Below are 16574 nucleotides of genomic sequence, written 5' to 3'. Positions count from 1 at the left end.
AATTAGCATGGTATTGTCTGGACGTGAGGTCAGTCAGCTATTTTTTCTTGTATTTTAGCATCCACATTTGTTTCTATTCTGCATCAATTAGCACAGAGGAAGCAGGATCCAGCTGTAAAAGAATTCTTCTCTTCCTTACAACATTCACTTCATCCAGACTTTTCTTACACAGCTTCACAGAATTCCAGAGGAGACCAAAAAAAAAATACCAATGAGATGCAAGTTCATGCTGAAAATGTAAAGAACCGAGCATTCCTGATCCTTTAATTATTTCCTTATAGATAAAAATTCCTTTACAGAAGATTATTTGTAAGGAATAAAAATAGATAGAAGTGCTTCTGCTCTCCACCTAGCAAAAGATAAAGAGAGTCATAAAGATTTCTGCAGAGCAATTGACTTCTAATGAAAGCAGAATGATTGGTTTGTTCTAAAAATGAATTTCCCAACCCTATTAGGAAAAAAAAGGGGGGGAGGGGAGGGGGAGAAGATCCTACCCCACATCTACTCCCTGAAACACAACTTAATCAGCTGCAGAACTAGTAACTCTGGGCACCAGCTTTTTTCAGCTGGGGTAAATCAGCAGCTGTCCACTACAGCACAGCTGAGCTGTGCAGCTGAACTATTTACAGAGCTAATTGTGCTCACTTATAAAAGAGAGGACATTGTCATGGGTTTCATAATAGGAGGGTGAAGTGGGAGGGGTTCAGAGGGTGATTATGTACTTGAGGTTTCTTGATGGTTATCCCTGTTCTTCTTACAGGTAGTCTGTATTGCTATACCTCTATTAGAAGAATTTACTAGCATTTTTCAACAGCAACAAATACTCTAGGCTAAAGAGGAAGTCTGTATGTCTGTTCTCTGCAAGAAGTCTTCAGCTTAGAAACCAGCTCTCCCTTACCTTGGTAAGAGATACCCTGCTTGATGGCCCTTGGGATTTCATAGCAAGCCTTGTCTGCATAGCTAACTTGATATGGGACTGCTGTTTGTGCAGGACAGAGAATTAAAGAATGCTGCAGTTAAAATTCTGTTTTCAGTATAGTAAGGTGCTCATGGCAGAAATGTTACCTCTCTGCTACGCAGGGAGATTTCTATTCCAGCTAGCTAGATGAGGCTATATGACATTTGTTGCCTCTGCTCCTCTGTTTCTACTAGAGAGCTGCTTCCTTTCAGTGTGTGGGGGATGCTTGCTACAGCTGGGTGAGCAGAGATCTGTTTTCACATCTCTGAGGCTTGGTGTGGAGCTGTAGGAGAGCAGATTTTCCTTCAGGAAAGGAACAGGACTGCATTGTAAGTGAGATCCAGCTACTCAGCAGAAGATGGTGCTTGGTATAACTCCCCTGCATCCCTAAGAGTGAAAGGGAGAAATTTCTCCAAAGGTAGTGTGAAAGAATGCAGTGTCAGTAGTAAAAACAAGCCTGGGAAAAACTCCATTTTTCTTCCTGGAAACAATTAATCTTAAACCAAGGAACTGTAATTTATCTAAATCTGTGGTTGGACTTTTGTTTCTCTTGTTTAATAAACAGCATCACCTTTTGCGAGTGTTTCCAGCACACCACCCTGCTGGAACACAAGTCTGACCAAAGAAATATTTTGTTTGCTTCTTTTATAAACGTTAATTTTCATCAAAGTGAAAAGAACATGTGCAAGACAGTGTAATATCACACTGTACTGCAGGTACGAAGCCTGACTAGTTGCTGGAAGCTTGTTTATTGAAATGGTGATACAGAATATTTCATTTCAGACCTCTTAATCTTTTCATCAGTTGATTTTTTTTTTATTTTTTTTTTCCCTAGTGAAATTACTGTTTGGTTGTGAAAATGGCTTGTGCCTACCTCTGGCTATGAGGAATGATGCCACCTGAGGCAAGGTTTTCTTTGCTCTTTCTGCTGTTTTGCAGAAGAGGCACCTAAATGATGATGCTGAGATAAAATAAGCAAATATGAATCATAAGCATTAAATGTCTTGTGTTATTGGCAATCTGTGTCTATTCTCAGTGTGCTTGATTGCATTTCTTTCCTACCTTTGGAGCCATTTTTCAGAATTCACTTTCTGGTCATGCCTTGCTGGAGTGAAGTGCCTGGGGTGTGGACAGGCTTTTCACCTCTTGTGACAGGCAATGAGGTGTAATTATAAGAGAACTGGGAAAAATATTCCATAAGTGGGTTGAGCAGCTCACATCCTACTTGGAGGCATTCATCTCTGTTTTTACATCTTTTAGGACACTGTTGCCACAAGCAAGATTGATGGATCAGACAGCTCTGCTGGCTGCTTACTCTACACTGGCTTTTTCCCAAGGAGGAGCAGGTGGCATGTTTGATGTTACAATAATTCACAGTGAAAAAGAGAAGCTTGCAAATGGACCTGGCAAGGCAGAAGTAAATTGCCTGCTAACAGATTTGTGTTCTCCAAGCATCGCCTAGGCACATGATAGAGAAACAGAGGATCGGGTTGCAAAGCAGCTTCTTATCAGGTGATGTCTCCCAGTGATATCACCGAAAGGCCCAGCTAATGAAACTTCGGCTAATTTGTCCTTGGTGTTATTTATCCGGCAAAGTTTAAATAGTGCATTCCTGGGGTGAGCTGTTCTGCTCACCTGACACAAACTGGACAGGTTGTGATGGGAGGAGAGCTGCCTGTGGTGTTTCTGCTTGTAATGGGTGGCACATTAGAGAATGCATACAGAGGCCATAGGTCTGTTTAAGTGTCAAAGTTTTCCATTGTACTTTATGGAGTAAACATACCTGATTTTATTTCAAACAAGAAATCAGTCTGAAGAAGAGAATTTCATCTCCAGAGGCCCCTGTGGCAAAGATTAAACGCTAGATCACAGCATCTTAGTTTGGTCTCTGACAGCCCATATCAAAGCATCCCCAAGCTCTGAAGCCACAAAGTGTCACTGAGGAATCTGCTCTTCCACTCCCAGGCAGCATTTCTACACTGGTGCAACTTTGCTGTCTGGCTGCAGTTCCTTCTTGTGAAAGGACAGGTTTAAAGGGGAGCAAGGCCCTAGTTTGGAATGCCAGGGTTTGGGTACATTTTTATATCAACTCTTTCTCACAGCTTCCTTTAAGAATTCTTGGGCCATTCTGCCATCCATAAGAAATTCACCCAAGGTAGCCAAGGGCTAGATTTGGGTTTGAGTTTTATGGGACTATGATAACAATAAGCTTCCATTTTCAATCCTACAGCCAGACTGAGAAAGAACAGACCTCATCATTCTGCTTAAGAGAGCAAATCTGTATACAGCCAAGTCTTAGATGAGGGACCAAAATTCTGCTCTGCTTCCCAGACTCCTGCTGTTCTGAAAACCAACGAAATGTATGCATTGGCAAAGAGCTGTGCCCAGAGCCTGGCTGTTCTGCGTTACTTCCTATCATCTGAAGGCTCAAATGGCCCTGCCATCACCTCCTCATGCCTTGCAGAAAATAGCATGCAGTGCACTGGAATGGCTATTCTTAAAATGAGGCACTATAAGGAGTCGGTAATGGTTGATGCTATTGCTAATGTAGCCAGTGTTGTAAGGTGAAAGGAGCAATCAGCTCTCTTCTTCAGGGCTTGCATCTATTTGCAGAGAGAAATCACTAAAAAATGCCGTGTTTATCAGGTCAATCATGGATTGCTTCAGTTCTCCAATATATCTGGCACTGGTGTGCACTGAAGATCATCTGTAACGCTAAATGGCCCAGAGATAGCTTCCTCTGATGGTTTGCTGTGACGCAGCTGACCCTTGCCCAGCCAGGAAGGTGTGGGTGAGCTTGGTGTGAAGAAATCAGTGATGTTGTTGACTCATACAGACTATGAGCTACCTGGGGCTTTCTTTCTGTCTTGTACCTGCTTCAGCTGCTTCTCTGGGGCTATGCTACCCATTTGTAGCTCTAATGTGGTAGTTGTCAGCATAGCCAAAGGTTTAAGAAGGTGATGGTGACCTGAGGTTCTTGGTTACAAGACATCTTACACCTATCTATTTAGGTCCATGTGTTTGCTGCCTTAAAATCAGGCCAGCACAAGATGTCTCAAGTCAAGTATGCACAATAAGCAAGCCTTTTGGAAAAGCATCATCAGTCATGGCTCTTGTTGTATCCATTCAAACAAGGAGCATCGTGCTGCCTGGAGAGGCTCACCTTCCCCACAAGGCATAGGCTGGCCTGACCTTCCCAGATTGCCATTACCCACATTATCTGGTTTGTGTGTGTAGTTAGACACTGCTTTCACCACCAGGAATCTGAACTTTGGCAGAACCTGGGATCCTTCAGGGTACCTGCCAGGAGCTCTAACCCCTCAGGAGCACCCATGATGCTGATTTCTCAGTGTCTCTGGCCTCCCACCACCTGCTCCCTTTGGGGTTTCTCCACCTAGCCCTGGTGAGTCACTGCACAGGAGGGTCTCAGGAGGCTCCATAACTCCTTCTCCTGAGACTCAATGTCTTGAAGAGAGGACATCCTGAGGGGTGGGGGGATATTTTGTTTGGTTGTGAATCAGGGATAACATAAACCTGGCTTGCTGCTACCTCACAGGCATAAGGTTTATGCCATCCTGGGGGTCAAGAATGGAAAGGGTACACATGTGCAACATCCAAGCATGACACCAGCCAACTCTTAAGCAGTCTTGTCAGAGTGTCTTCATAACCTTGTTACTGGCCGGGGCTGTGGGGACCATGTGTTTGGAGAATTGAGTGGGGCCCTTTCCTGCCTGGCAATAAAATCTATTCTAATTAAAACTCCCTGCACATGTGCTCTATGAAGGGCAGGGAAAAGCTTTTGCAGCTTGAGGTCAGAACTGACAAATGAGCTGGTGTGCTCAGAGCGGGTGGCTCAAGGAACACCTGCTGTGGGAGGCTGCCACAAGAGCAGGGATGGCAGGAAAATTGATGGTGACCTTGCAGCACACATCCAGGGGAGGCACTGAAGGATAAGCCCATGCTCTGAGTTTGAAGCTGACGGAGCATGCAGCAAATTCAGCACCGTGTCTCCAACCAGCCTTGGTGGTGTGGAAGGAGATTGCTGTCTCCCAGATCAGAGAGAGGAACTGTAGGCAGGATGCACTGCTGTTCAGCTCCCTGCACCCAAAGTACTGCAGGGCCAGTCCTGACTTTCTCCTATAGGCTCTGGGCTCCCCCTCCCCATCACTGCTTGAAGGGGTCCCAAGAGGACAGATGCAGTGACTTTCCTTTCTGCACACTGCGTGAATTCCTCATGCAGAATTGTTTCTTTTTCTTTTAAAATTCTAAGGGGAAATCCAGAGGTTAGTGCTTTCACATTCATGTTTTGTTTGAAAACATTAAAAAGAAACAGAATTTTACATACTTCTGTTTGTTTTTACAACTTTGTCCTCATTGGACATATTTATACTTTGGAACATACAGAGTGGAGAAAAACAGGGAAAATGAAAGGAGAGCCCCTCAATCTTATTCATTCTATTGCAACTATTGGCAAGAAAATAATGGGGGAAAAAAAGAGTTTCGAAATGTAAAAAGAAATGAGTTTTTGAAAAAAATAGTAGTAAATCTGTACCTAGCTGAATATCAAGATATTGCCAGCAGATTGGATAAAAATATTTGAGAAATTTTCTCATTGGAAACAAATTATTTTCTGGTTGTTACTGCTACTTGGATATTTATCAGCTTGGCCATAGGAGTTACTCTTTAAGCAAGGAAAAGAAATGCACACAAGATTAGTAACGCTCAGAGCAGCCCCAGGTGTAATTTTCAGCCAGCAGACCCAGCAGCTTCTGACAACTTTTCAAGACATTTTTTACAGAAAACGTGCCTTGGTATTTACTATCCTAGACTGAGGAAAATAGAAATTCTTTATATGTTGGGAGCACACAAGGAAGAAAACACCTATAATTTTTCTCCCTACATAATGTATCATTCACAGATTGGAAGCCAGTTGAGCAGTGGTTTCTAGTGGTGAGAGCAGGATATTGGGTTTCAGGACTCTTGGGCTAAATTATCGAATCTGCTATTGATTTGCAGCGTGACCTTGGGCAAGTCATTTAAAGGGAAATATGTAATTATTAGTTTCAATTGGCCGGACTAACTTATTGTCTGTGGCTTTATAGCACTTGCTACTTTTCATAAGAAGGTTTCGGAGGGATGGTGTCTTGTCTTTGCAAACATTTTTTCTTGGTTTTAAAGGGTTTGGGTTTTTTTTATTCTCTCCCATAAAATATGTAATATGCAAACAATCCAACAGAGAAAACTAATAACCCAGACTCTATGAGTACTTTAGCACATGCTTCAAGCTATATTAATGAGTATTTAATTTGAATAGAATGTCTTTGGTTAGTAAACTGCATAATTGTATATGTACACCATTGTAGCATCAGCTTAGAGGACCAATAAGGGACAAACAAATACATAACAAGATAATAAACGTTGTCCTACCTAATCATTTACAAAGAGATAGTAGGAAAAATGAGGGATTTGAAGGTGAGGTGAATTAATTATGAAAGTTTTTTGTTTTGTAATTAGGAAAGGATTTTACCCAAAGTGAAGAGGGTAAACTGAAATAATCTCCATATTTTTGTAAAAGATAAAAACTTTCCAATAGGTCTTTTCCCTAAATAAACATGTTTTTTGGATAAAATAAAAGAGCTGCCCAGAAGTGTGTTTGAGTACTTTGCTACTTTTATTTAGTACAGTAGCAGTGTTTTCAAAATAAGAAATTTCCAGTTTTTCACACCTCAAGTAGAATTGCTGAAAACAACATAAGAAGGGCTGAGGGGATTTCCATGTATTCTTGTGCTTTCTGATTCATGTCCAGATTTCTTCAAAATATTTCAAGATGGAAATTTTTATAGAGAAAAGCATCGGGGGGAAGGCTATTTCAAGTTTTAACATTATGATTAGAAGAAAGTTTAAAGTTAAGGTAGTCTGTAAGTTAGGATTTGTTCTATTGTTTCTTTAGCCTAATGGGACCATGCAAAATAAAGTATAATACTTATATGTCTTGCAGTATTATTTATTCTGAAACTTAGCTGTATATATATAGTTTATAAGGTGCTTAGGGATCCTCTGATGAAAATGTAATAACTATGTCATCATCGTCATCATTGTTATTATTGTGAATATCATTATTTTTATTCCCTTGGTGCAATAAGAAATCGGTTTGTAAAGATTACAGCAGCTGTGGGGAATGTGCCTTGGTAACTTCTCTGCGTTTTGTACCTCTGCCAAAAGAAGTTTATAAAGAACTTCAGGAGTAACTGTGTTCCTAGCTAACAGGCAGGAATTTGCTTGGGCTGTCACATACTCACTTGATTCAATGAATAAAACAATTGGGTACAGGGTGCACTGCTTTTCATTCAAAGGATGCATAAATGTCATTATTTAAGTGCTCTGGGATTCACATCTTTACCCTCAGACCAAGGTGTAGTTTGCAGCAGAGTGCAAGGTGCTGGTAGGGGGGTAACAGATGGGCTGTTAAGGGCGACATCCACCAAATGAGCCAGTGAAGAGGTCCCCTCTCAAGGAGGCACCATCTTGCCCTTCATGACAGGCCCAGGCCTTGGGAATCACCCAAGTCCCTGTAGCCACAGCAGCTCCTTCCACCAGGCCCTGAGGGGGTGCTTTCACCTCACCCAGGTGCAGATGCAGCTGTCCCTGGGAGGAAAATGGGCTTTGAGGACTCTTGTAGGAATGATAAGTGCCCAGGAATTTTGCCCGTTAACTTTATGGTAAAAGTGTCACATCCTGGGCTTCTCACCCAAAAGTAGCTCTCCCTTTAGAGGGTATTTATCTGATGAATGAATCCAGTTGTTCTTAAAAGAGGAAAATCCAGCCATGTGTGAGGGTATGAAGGAGGAGAGGTGGGCCAGAAATTTGGCCAGAGGTCTGAATGCTGAATGCCAGCCTCTGCTCTGCCACAGACTCACCACCCAACCTTGGTTGAGGTCCTCAGTGTGCCTGTCTGGACTGAGACTAAAAAATGATGGACTGTGTGGAAACTGGGACCAAGAACCCTGCCTAGCTCCCCTTCTAGGTGACCTTCACCACAAGGTACCCTGTAAGCTGTTCAAACACCTTCTAACTGGAGAGAGTTTTTTTTTTTTCCAGGTGTCTAAATCAGAGGGTGCTCTTGGAAAAGGTCTGGTGGGATTTCTTCAAGTGAAGGAACATTAAAATGCTGGCAGACAGAAAATTCTCTTTCTAAATCTGATGTTGCAAACAAGGGGAAAATCAAACCTCCTTCTCCTCAGGATATGTCCCTGTGCAGGAAGTTCGTCGGAGAGGCGTTTCCCTGATAAGGACTTTCCCTGGGAAGAAACCGAGTCTGTCTTTTGTAATACACCCTGAAAAGTCACTCCCAGAAACCAGATGTTGTTGAAATTGTGTGAGAACTTGAGACGTTTTACTATCAAAATATTTTGGCTTCACAAACTGGCAAATCCTCCCGCTTCACTCTGAGAAGATGCAGGGAAGTGGAGCAGCTTCTCACTGCCACAGCATCCTGCAGCACACGGAGGTCACTCCGCTTCTCTGCCTGCCGCCCTCCTGGCCTGGACATTGAGTTTCGCTGCCTTTTAAGTGGGAGCTTTATTAATTTCTTGTTAGAGGGCAGCCTAGTGATTGAAAGGTTTTCTTTCTGTTTACAGTATCACAGCTAGGTGCTTTCTTTGGGAGCCCAGTCCCACACTGTCCCAGGGGGTGTGGGATGACAAGCCCCTTTCAGCCAGCACCTGGCAGTGCACACTACAGAAGCAGGGAGCATCCCAGCCCCATGTTCCCCCAGGGGCCACCAGCCCACACCAGGGCTGGGAAGCATGTTGGGTGTCACCTCTCTGAGGGCGTGTGAGACCTCCCCGTGCCGCTTCTGCTATCAGGGCAGCACAACAGGCCTGGTGAGGGGCAGCAGAGGGGTGAAGTGAGGAGCCAGGACAGTGACTCTGCCCTGGCAGCCCCGAGCCCTGCTCTCCCTGCATCATTCAGAGGGGGGAGCAGGGCAGGCACCCGCTGTGGTCTGCTTCTGATCACCCAGCTGGGCTGAGCACAAGGCTGTTCACACTGCAGCCAACACGGGTCAGGCTGCCCGGGGCAGAGTGCATGAGAACTTCCCTCCACCCGGGAACACACTTTTAATAGAACAAATCTGGCTCCTCGCAGCAAGCAGCTAACCCACAGCAGAGGGGAAGGGGCAGGAGAAGGGGTTCTCCGACAGCTGTCAGCCTGCATTTGCAGCAGCAGCCACAGCTCCTCTCTGGGAGACGAAACCTAGAAAGAGAAAGACAGGCGGCTTTATCTGCATGAGCTCTGTCCCACCCAAAAAAACATTGCTACTGTTACTCAAAAAGACTTTTTTTCAGCATTTGAAGAAGAATGATGAAGAACATCCCATCTGCACCAGGCTCCTCCTGGCCACCGTTTTATCAAGGTCTGGGGAATTTTTTGATATACAACTGTTTTGTGGCTTCCCATTCAAGCAGCTGGACTTTATCAGCAGGTCACCATAGTGGAGAGATAAGGAGGCTCCTTCTCTAGGCACCCCAGTAGGAGTTTCACAATCCCAGCTAGGGATTTAAGGGCTATTAAAAACCTCTCTAAAGTGGGTTTGACCTCTGCACCTTTCCAGCATCTCTGTGGTTCAGCAAGCTCTTGTGCTGACAAAGGAAATGGGGCTTTTGTGGCTCTATCATGAATTGATGTATATACATACAGATACACCCTGAAAACCACTTTTATTGCTTTTCACATAAATTTATAAGGTGGGACCTCATAAATTTGCCATCACTTACTCCTGTGCCCACCCTTCTTGCACTGCCTTGCAGCATACAGCCCATCTCCAGCAATGGTCTCCTTGTTCCATCAGAGACCAAAATTTTAGGCCAGAGAAGCATTTTAGTAATTCTCAGGAGCAGCAAGCACTTACCAGTGCCAGTGCCACCATTCTAGTGGGACCGGTCCCTGGGCACCGCAGTGCAGAGACTGGCTATGTGAGAAGGCAAACATAGCCCTGTCCTGGTAAAATGAGCATTACAGTGCCCATGCTAGCAGGAGTACAGCATGCAAGGTCTTTGCTTCTAGTAAGATACAGTTGTGCAGACACCTCATTTTCTCCCCTTTTCTTTTTCAGCAACACTTCTCCAGGAGGCAGCTCTCTGTGCTCAGGAATTAGAGTCAGGGTGTTCAGAAGAAATATTCTTCCTGTGGAGGAAAAAATGAGTTTACACTATAAAATAAAATAAATAAAATAAAATAAAATAAAATAAAATAAAATAAAATAAAATAAAATAAAATAAAATAAAATAAAATAAAATAAAATAAAATAAAATAAAATAAAAAAATATTTAAAAATAGACCAGTAGCTCAACAAGCCAGGAAGAGAAAGAAGCATTACCAAAACCCCCCAGCCACCTGTTGTCCCTCCCCTGAGCTCCTGGGGGACAGGCAGAGCTGCCTTTGGGCACTGGGGTTCTGCTGATATCACAAAGCTATGTGGGAGAGACTACAGCCCCACGGACACCATTTCAGCTGGCCAAAACACCTGCTATCTTTTCTGGATGGATGTATAGATAGTCCTGACATACATGTATTCATATTCCTCTATAGAAAATGTGGCTTGGAAAAGCTCATCTTGACTGCTGTCTGTTAAAATATTTCCTTATTCCATTAATAACAGTTATGAATATGTTTGTACAGCAGCTAACATTGGCAAAATGCTTTACCCATGAGTACATATCCTAATCACTCACAGAAAACTATTTCTTTGCCCAAAATTAGTCTTTCATGTTTGCCTGACCTGCTTCCAATCAGATCATGATTACAGAAAAGTTAATGAATGTTTCACACAGGCATACTTCATCTGGGGGTTGGCTGGTAATTGTGGGATTGCCGTGAATTTCACCTTGTATTTGGCATTTACTTTCCAAAATCAAAGCATTTTTGACCACACAAATAAATCACTGAGATATCTCTGTTATGTCATATTTTTCCCTATAAAACAAAGGAAAAAAAAAAAAAAAAAAAAAAAAAAAAAAAAAACTTTGAACTGAAAATTGACTTTCCACAACTACTATGCAATCTTCAAGTGATATTCATTGCTTGGTGAGAATCCCTGACTAAAACATCCCCTTTTTTCCCCAGCTACCCAATGCATATCCCTCTGTGAATCTGCATTTTGTGTGTACCACAGCAGCCATGGGAAGAAAAAAGCAGAATAAAACCTGTTGTGGGGATGAGGACTGTACTGACATTAATTCACGTGCTAAAGCCATAAAGCCACCGCTGGAGTGCAGCAAGTGCAGAGCGAGGACTTTGCCCATCTGGGTTATCCCTGTCTGCTCCTGTGTCCCCTGTGTCCATGCCAGCAGGAGCCCTGGGGACAGGAGCAGGTGGTGGTGGCACCACACAGGCCCATGGCATGTCCTGGGAGGGCAGCGGGGGCTGCGGTGTGTGTGCTCCAGTGCCCAGCCCTCCGGAAGAGAAGGAAACCGGCAGAGACAGGCAGCTGAGGGACAGGCAGGAGACAGGAACAAGGTCAGCACAAACGCAGGAACCCCGGTCTCGGCCGCAGACAAAGGTAACTCGGCACACGGCGCTCCACTCCCGAGCGAGCTGGGGTTTTGCTGGGAGAGCTCCCAGCGGGAAGTGAGCAGAGGCTCCAGGTCTGGCACCGTGAGGGCCATCAAGGCCGAGCATTGTCCAGCCTTGCAGAGGGCAAGCCCAAGCCCCAGGATTTGGGCAGGGAGCCTGAGACAAGCCTCGGAAACTGGCGACGCTGACATCGGCACGTCTGGCGTGTCCCACGGTGATTTGGGTGGTTGTCATGGGGCAAAGCAGGCAAAAATAGGCTGTCCTTGAATTGGGCAAATGTTCTTCTCATCTGCACTGCTGCTGCTAAAAACAGGCGACTTCTGGAGTGGAAAGGGTGAGATTTCCAGTAAAGCTGTGTCCTCCCTGCTCCCCACACAGACTGACATCATGGGGCCAGCATGGGGTGCCAGAGCTCAGCCAAGACTTACCCCCCTTCCTGGCCAGGATGAAGCCCACCATTTATTACAGTTCATCAGCAGATTACCGGCAGGCTGAGGCTTTTGGGACAGCGATAGCGGCCGGTCTGCTTGGCCCACAACCATGCAGCATTAGCACTGGATTCACCTCGGGTCCAGTGCTGTTTCACAGAGGGGTGGGAAATAGAGATAATCAAAGAAACTCAACAGTCGCTCCATTTTTCACAGATTTGTTTTAAATGGAAAAAATTCCTACCAGAAGGCAGCATATGGGCTTTATAGTTCTCCTCCTTTGAAAAGCCTAGAGTAGGATGTACAGAAAACTGTCAATACTGGGGTTTCACTGAAAACACAGCTTGCAATTATTAGAAACTTTTCATGAACACTGTTTACTTTCATTGGAAAACTCTGGCTTTCAGTCAAAAGTGAATAAATAACCAAAATGGGATGGAAAGTTTCCCCTCTCTTTTCCAGTTGAGAAGGTCATCTCTCTGCCTGTGGTCAGGCACTGCGGAGCCTCCCGGGAGCTGGGGCCGAGCATCTCCGTGCCCCTCTGGTGGGGAGGCAGCTGCGGGGCTGCATGTCAGGCACTGCCCCGCTGGGAGCAAAGGGAGGAGAAGGCCACCAGAAAGGTCCCTGGGCCACCAGCGTGGCTGTGGGTGACTTCAGGAAAAGGAACCAGCTGGGGTGCAGCATAGTAGCTTTTTCTGATGAAGTATGTATGTAAAATCATAATGAATCCCTCTTCCTTCTCATTTGCCTTATGGAAAGCCAAAGTGGACTGTCAATGGAGAATAATTACAGTAATTATATAATATAATGACATCTTCTCTCCCTGCTTTGTCAGGAGTGTCCACCTGAGGAGCTGGAGGGCCAGAGCTGAGTGAGGGCTCCACCACCCAGAAACTCAGTCCCCCGATTTCTGTGCCTGCAGGCACATTTAACAGTGGTCAGGTGATATCCTAGCTTGCAATAAAACCCCCAGCCAGCCTGGAAACAGACGTGCTCCCAACACCGCAGGAGACTGAGATCTGGACCCCATCACATGACAAGAGGATGTTTTGCCCTGATTTCGGCAATATTAGCATTCACTTCAGAATGAGAGCAGCCTCAGCGCTCCCCTTCCTCAGCATCAGCCAAGTCACAGCTGAAGTTGGCCATGCAAGCCTGTCTGTCAGTCCAGGAACACTTCAAGGATGGGCCGAACTGAGGTTTTGGCCATTCCTTGCACAAGGCAGACCTTGCATGCAGATTTACAAAAAATGCAGGTTTGACTCTCTTTTCAAAGAAAAATGTAGGTTTGGAGACCACAAACTGCTTTGCAAATTTGTGTTAATTCAGATGTCATGGTCATTTAGACAGAAGAAAGAATGCTACAAAAGGCATTGAGAAAAAAGAAACGTTCCAATTAATTCCTTTCTGAACAAGCCGCTTGGGACTTTCGGTTCAAAATGACTTTTCATTTTTGAAATCCCTGTAGGAATCTCATGTCACCGTATTCTTATAATTGAAAAAGTATGATGTGTTGCAAAATGTACCAGCACAAATGTTCTGTTTCACCCTCAAATGTTTAGTCTTTTACTTCTCTAGTTTCTGACTTTTCCAAAGAGCTCAATCTGCGTAGCTCCAAACACAAACTGCTTGTTTGAAATGTTGAACTTCATCACTTCCTCATTTGTCCTGCCCTGTCTTCCACACAGAATGCCACCAGTTCTGTTACACCGCATGGTTTGCCTGGAGAGCAGGCTCTCGCTGCTCCTGGCACCGTGCTAGCCACATATGAGTGGCATTGGAGTTTGGGGATAACATGCAGCCCTCAAAACAGGACCTCCTGGGGAAAAAAAAAAAAAAAAAAAAAAAAAAAAAAGACAAAGAAAAAAGAAGAAAAAAAATAAAAACACTGTTTATTTTTTACCACCAAATTTTGGAAACATCCCATTTTCGTCCAGCTTTCCTTAAAAAGAACAAAAAGGAGGGTGGAGGTAGAGCCAGGGGCTATGTAGCAAATAGCTTGGAAGCCGAGTGCAGTTGGCTGGTGAGCACGCGCTGTGACTCATGAGGGAAGGCTTTTTTTAAACCCTGGAGCCACAGAGCAAGGACAGCCATGCGGTCATCTTCCTGTACTGAACAAAGGCCGCCAGCCGGCGAGGTGTAGCCCCAGCCCGCGGGGACAATGGGGACGCAGAGCGTCACCCCAGCCTGTGGCACGCTGTGCAGAGACTGGCCCCGTGGTTGCACAGCCAGGAGGTTGCTGTTCATATCAGGGCTGGGTGATTCAGCCATGTCCCCTCTCTGCAGCCCTGAGAGCTACGGATCATGACTATTTGGGGAAAATACCTTATCTAAGCCCATTATTGCCTCAGCTTAATATAAACAGTGCTTCACTCTGTGCATTGAAAGTTTTCTTAAACCAAGGAAACCTGGGATAAATACCTCATTGTCTCGAGGACTTTATCACGGTGGTATGAAAGAAAACCAGTGTATGACTTTGTTTTCCAGCAATAAACTTCTTTCAGTCTCAGGAAGGATAGTTTTGATTTGTGAATTTATTGGTCTCACGGTCAGGTCTTCTCACTTGACTGAGGGAGCTTATACACTGCCAAGGGTCTGGGCTGGCATGTGGGCTGCAAACACAGCCTCCTTGTTTGACATGAAAAGAAAAGAGAAGGACTTTTTCACCCGTTTTTAAAAATTTTTAAACCTAAAAAAAATCGTAAGTTTAAAACCTTTTCTTTTAAAGGAAACAAATAGAAGATTTAGCAATGTCAATATGTTTCACAAACTCATCTCCAAATTGCTGCTGTCAAGGGAAATTAAATCTGTTCTTGCAAAAGTCAAACACTGTTGGTTTGAATGAGAAATGGCTGTTACAAAATGTGCTTTGCTTTTCTTTTTTTAAATATAAAAAGTCTTTCGAATTTGACCAAATCTGAATGGAATGCTTTATTTCATTCAAAACTTTCGTCTTTCATTTTTACTTTCTGGCTTGCACATTTGAAAGTGATGACGCACTCCCGGAGCTGAAGCAGCAGAGGAGAGCAGCATTTCCCCCATCCCCATCTCTCCCCCTGTGCCTTCCCCGTGGCTGAACACAGATTTCTGGCCCTGCTCACTAGGGTGTGCAGATGTGGGGCTGCCAGCCAGGAGCCTCATTCAGACCAGAATCACCTGGAGATGTTGGAGGGATTCCTGCCGGTCCCACCACACTGGGAAGCTCGGTAGAGCTATGTCCCACACAACTCCAGCAAGAGCTATATCTCCAGCTCGGTGCCTGAGCTGGGGGGCAGTGAACCCCAACTGTGTGGGGAAAGTGAGACCCATTTGTTGTCCCCATCTGAACTCCAGGAGCACAGTTCGTGCCACAGACAAGCTGTGACACGACACAGCAAACAGGGTGTCTGGCCAGCCAGACACAGCACCCTACGCACATGCGAAGGAAGAGTTGCTCTAAACACAAGGACAGGACCAGATGAGCTGGGTTCAATGGCTTATTGTAAGAAAGCTCCTTAGATTACGCAGATTAAAATCTTCGTGGAAACATTTCTGGAGCCTGTGTGTTGCTCAGCTTCCTGCACAAGGCAGCACTTGGTCATGACTATGTGGAACAGCAAACTTAGGAGAGGGGTTTGTTAGTTTGTTATTATTAACAGGCTGGAGAGCTCATGTGTCTCTACATCGGCTTCCTCTTGCATGGGAAGTAAATCCCTTCAGAGTCACTGTGGTCTGCTTCAGGAAAAAAGCTTTAATTTTTTTTTAAGTACAGCGTACCCAGTGAGTCTACTTGTGTTGAATTCCCCACTGCTTTACCCCTGTGCAAGAACACTGAGCACAGCCCGCAGGGACGTGTGGGTATGTCCAGCAGACCTCCCACTACAGTCTGGAGAAGCTGCTCCCTCCTCGGTGGCTGCTGAAGGAGCTGAAAGCACACTAGATGTTTACTCTTAGATAGCAGAAGTTAGGCATGGAGCACGCAGGGCAAGATGGCTGCTCCTCCTGGAGCCAAACCATGCTGAACACAGCTGGAGGCTGCAGGCAGCCAAGCAGGGCTCAGCTGGTGGACAACCGGGAAGCCAGGGTCAGGGAAAAAGGATGGGGGGAGCAGCAGGCATATACTGAAAGCAAAAGAAAAAAAAATTATCATAAAAATATCATTTTTGCTACAACTAAAATTCAGGGGTTTCTCCTGTTTTCGTGATCTTTAACTCTTGTAAACATGTTTTTTTATCATGCCTGTTTCTAAATGAATAATGTCCTTTCAAAACAAAAAGCCAAAACCATTTGGTTTGCAGCTATCCAGGGGAAAGGGTCTGGTGTCTTAAAATCCCACCCTGTTGTTTCTCTTCCCAACAGCTTATCATATTCAACACAATTCTGGAAACCAATCCAACCACGCTGAAACTGGTTCCCAGTTCACTTAATTCCCTCAAAACCCCCTGTTCCAGTTACCTTCCCCCACCATGTCCCCATGTGTCTCACTCCCTCATCCCACCCCCAGACCTGCAGCCCCGCGCATCCCCCTGCAAGTGGGCCCCAATCCCACTGACATCCATATGTGCTCCCGCTCCTAATGCTCCCTAATAACACACTCACAATTGTTTTGCAAGGTGATGCTGGCAGCAGGAGCTAGC

General features: G+C 44.8%; 1 long non-coding RNA gene across 1 annotated transcript; it reads left to right on the top strand.

Annotated features, from left to right (window-relative positions):
* Positions 1-687: 687 nt before the first annotated feature.
* On the top strand, positions 688-6594 carry LOC137859773 (uncharacterized). Its single transcript, XR_011098531.1, has 3 exons — positions 688-760; positions 1153-1287; positions 2219-6594. It is a non-coding gene; the product is annotated as an uncharacterized lncRNA (long non-coding RNA).
* Positions 6595-16574: the final 9980 nt, after the last annotated feature.

This window comes from Anas acuta, chromosome 7 (assembly GCF_963932015.1).
Source record: "Anas acuta chromosome 7, bAnaAcu1.1, whole genome shotgun sequence".
NCBI lineage: Eukaryota > Metazoa > Chordata > Aves > Anseriformes > Anatidae > Anas > Anas acuta.
This window is presented reverse-complemented; position numbering and strand designations above follow the sequence as displayed.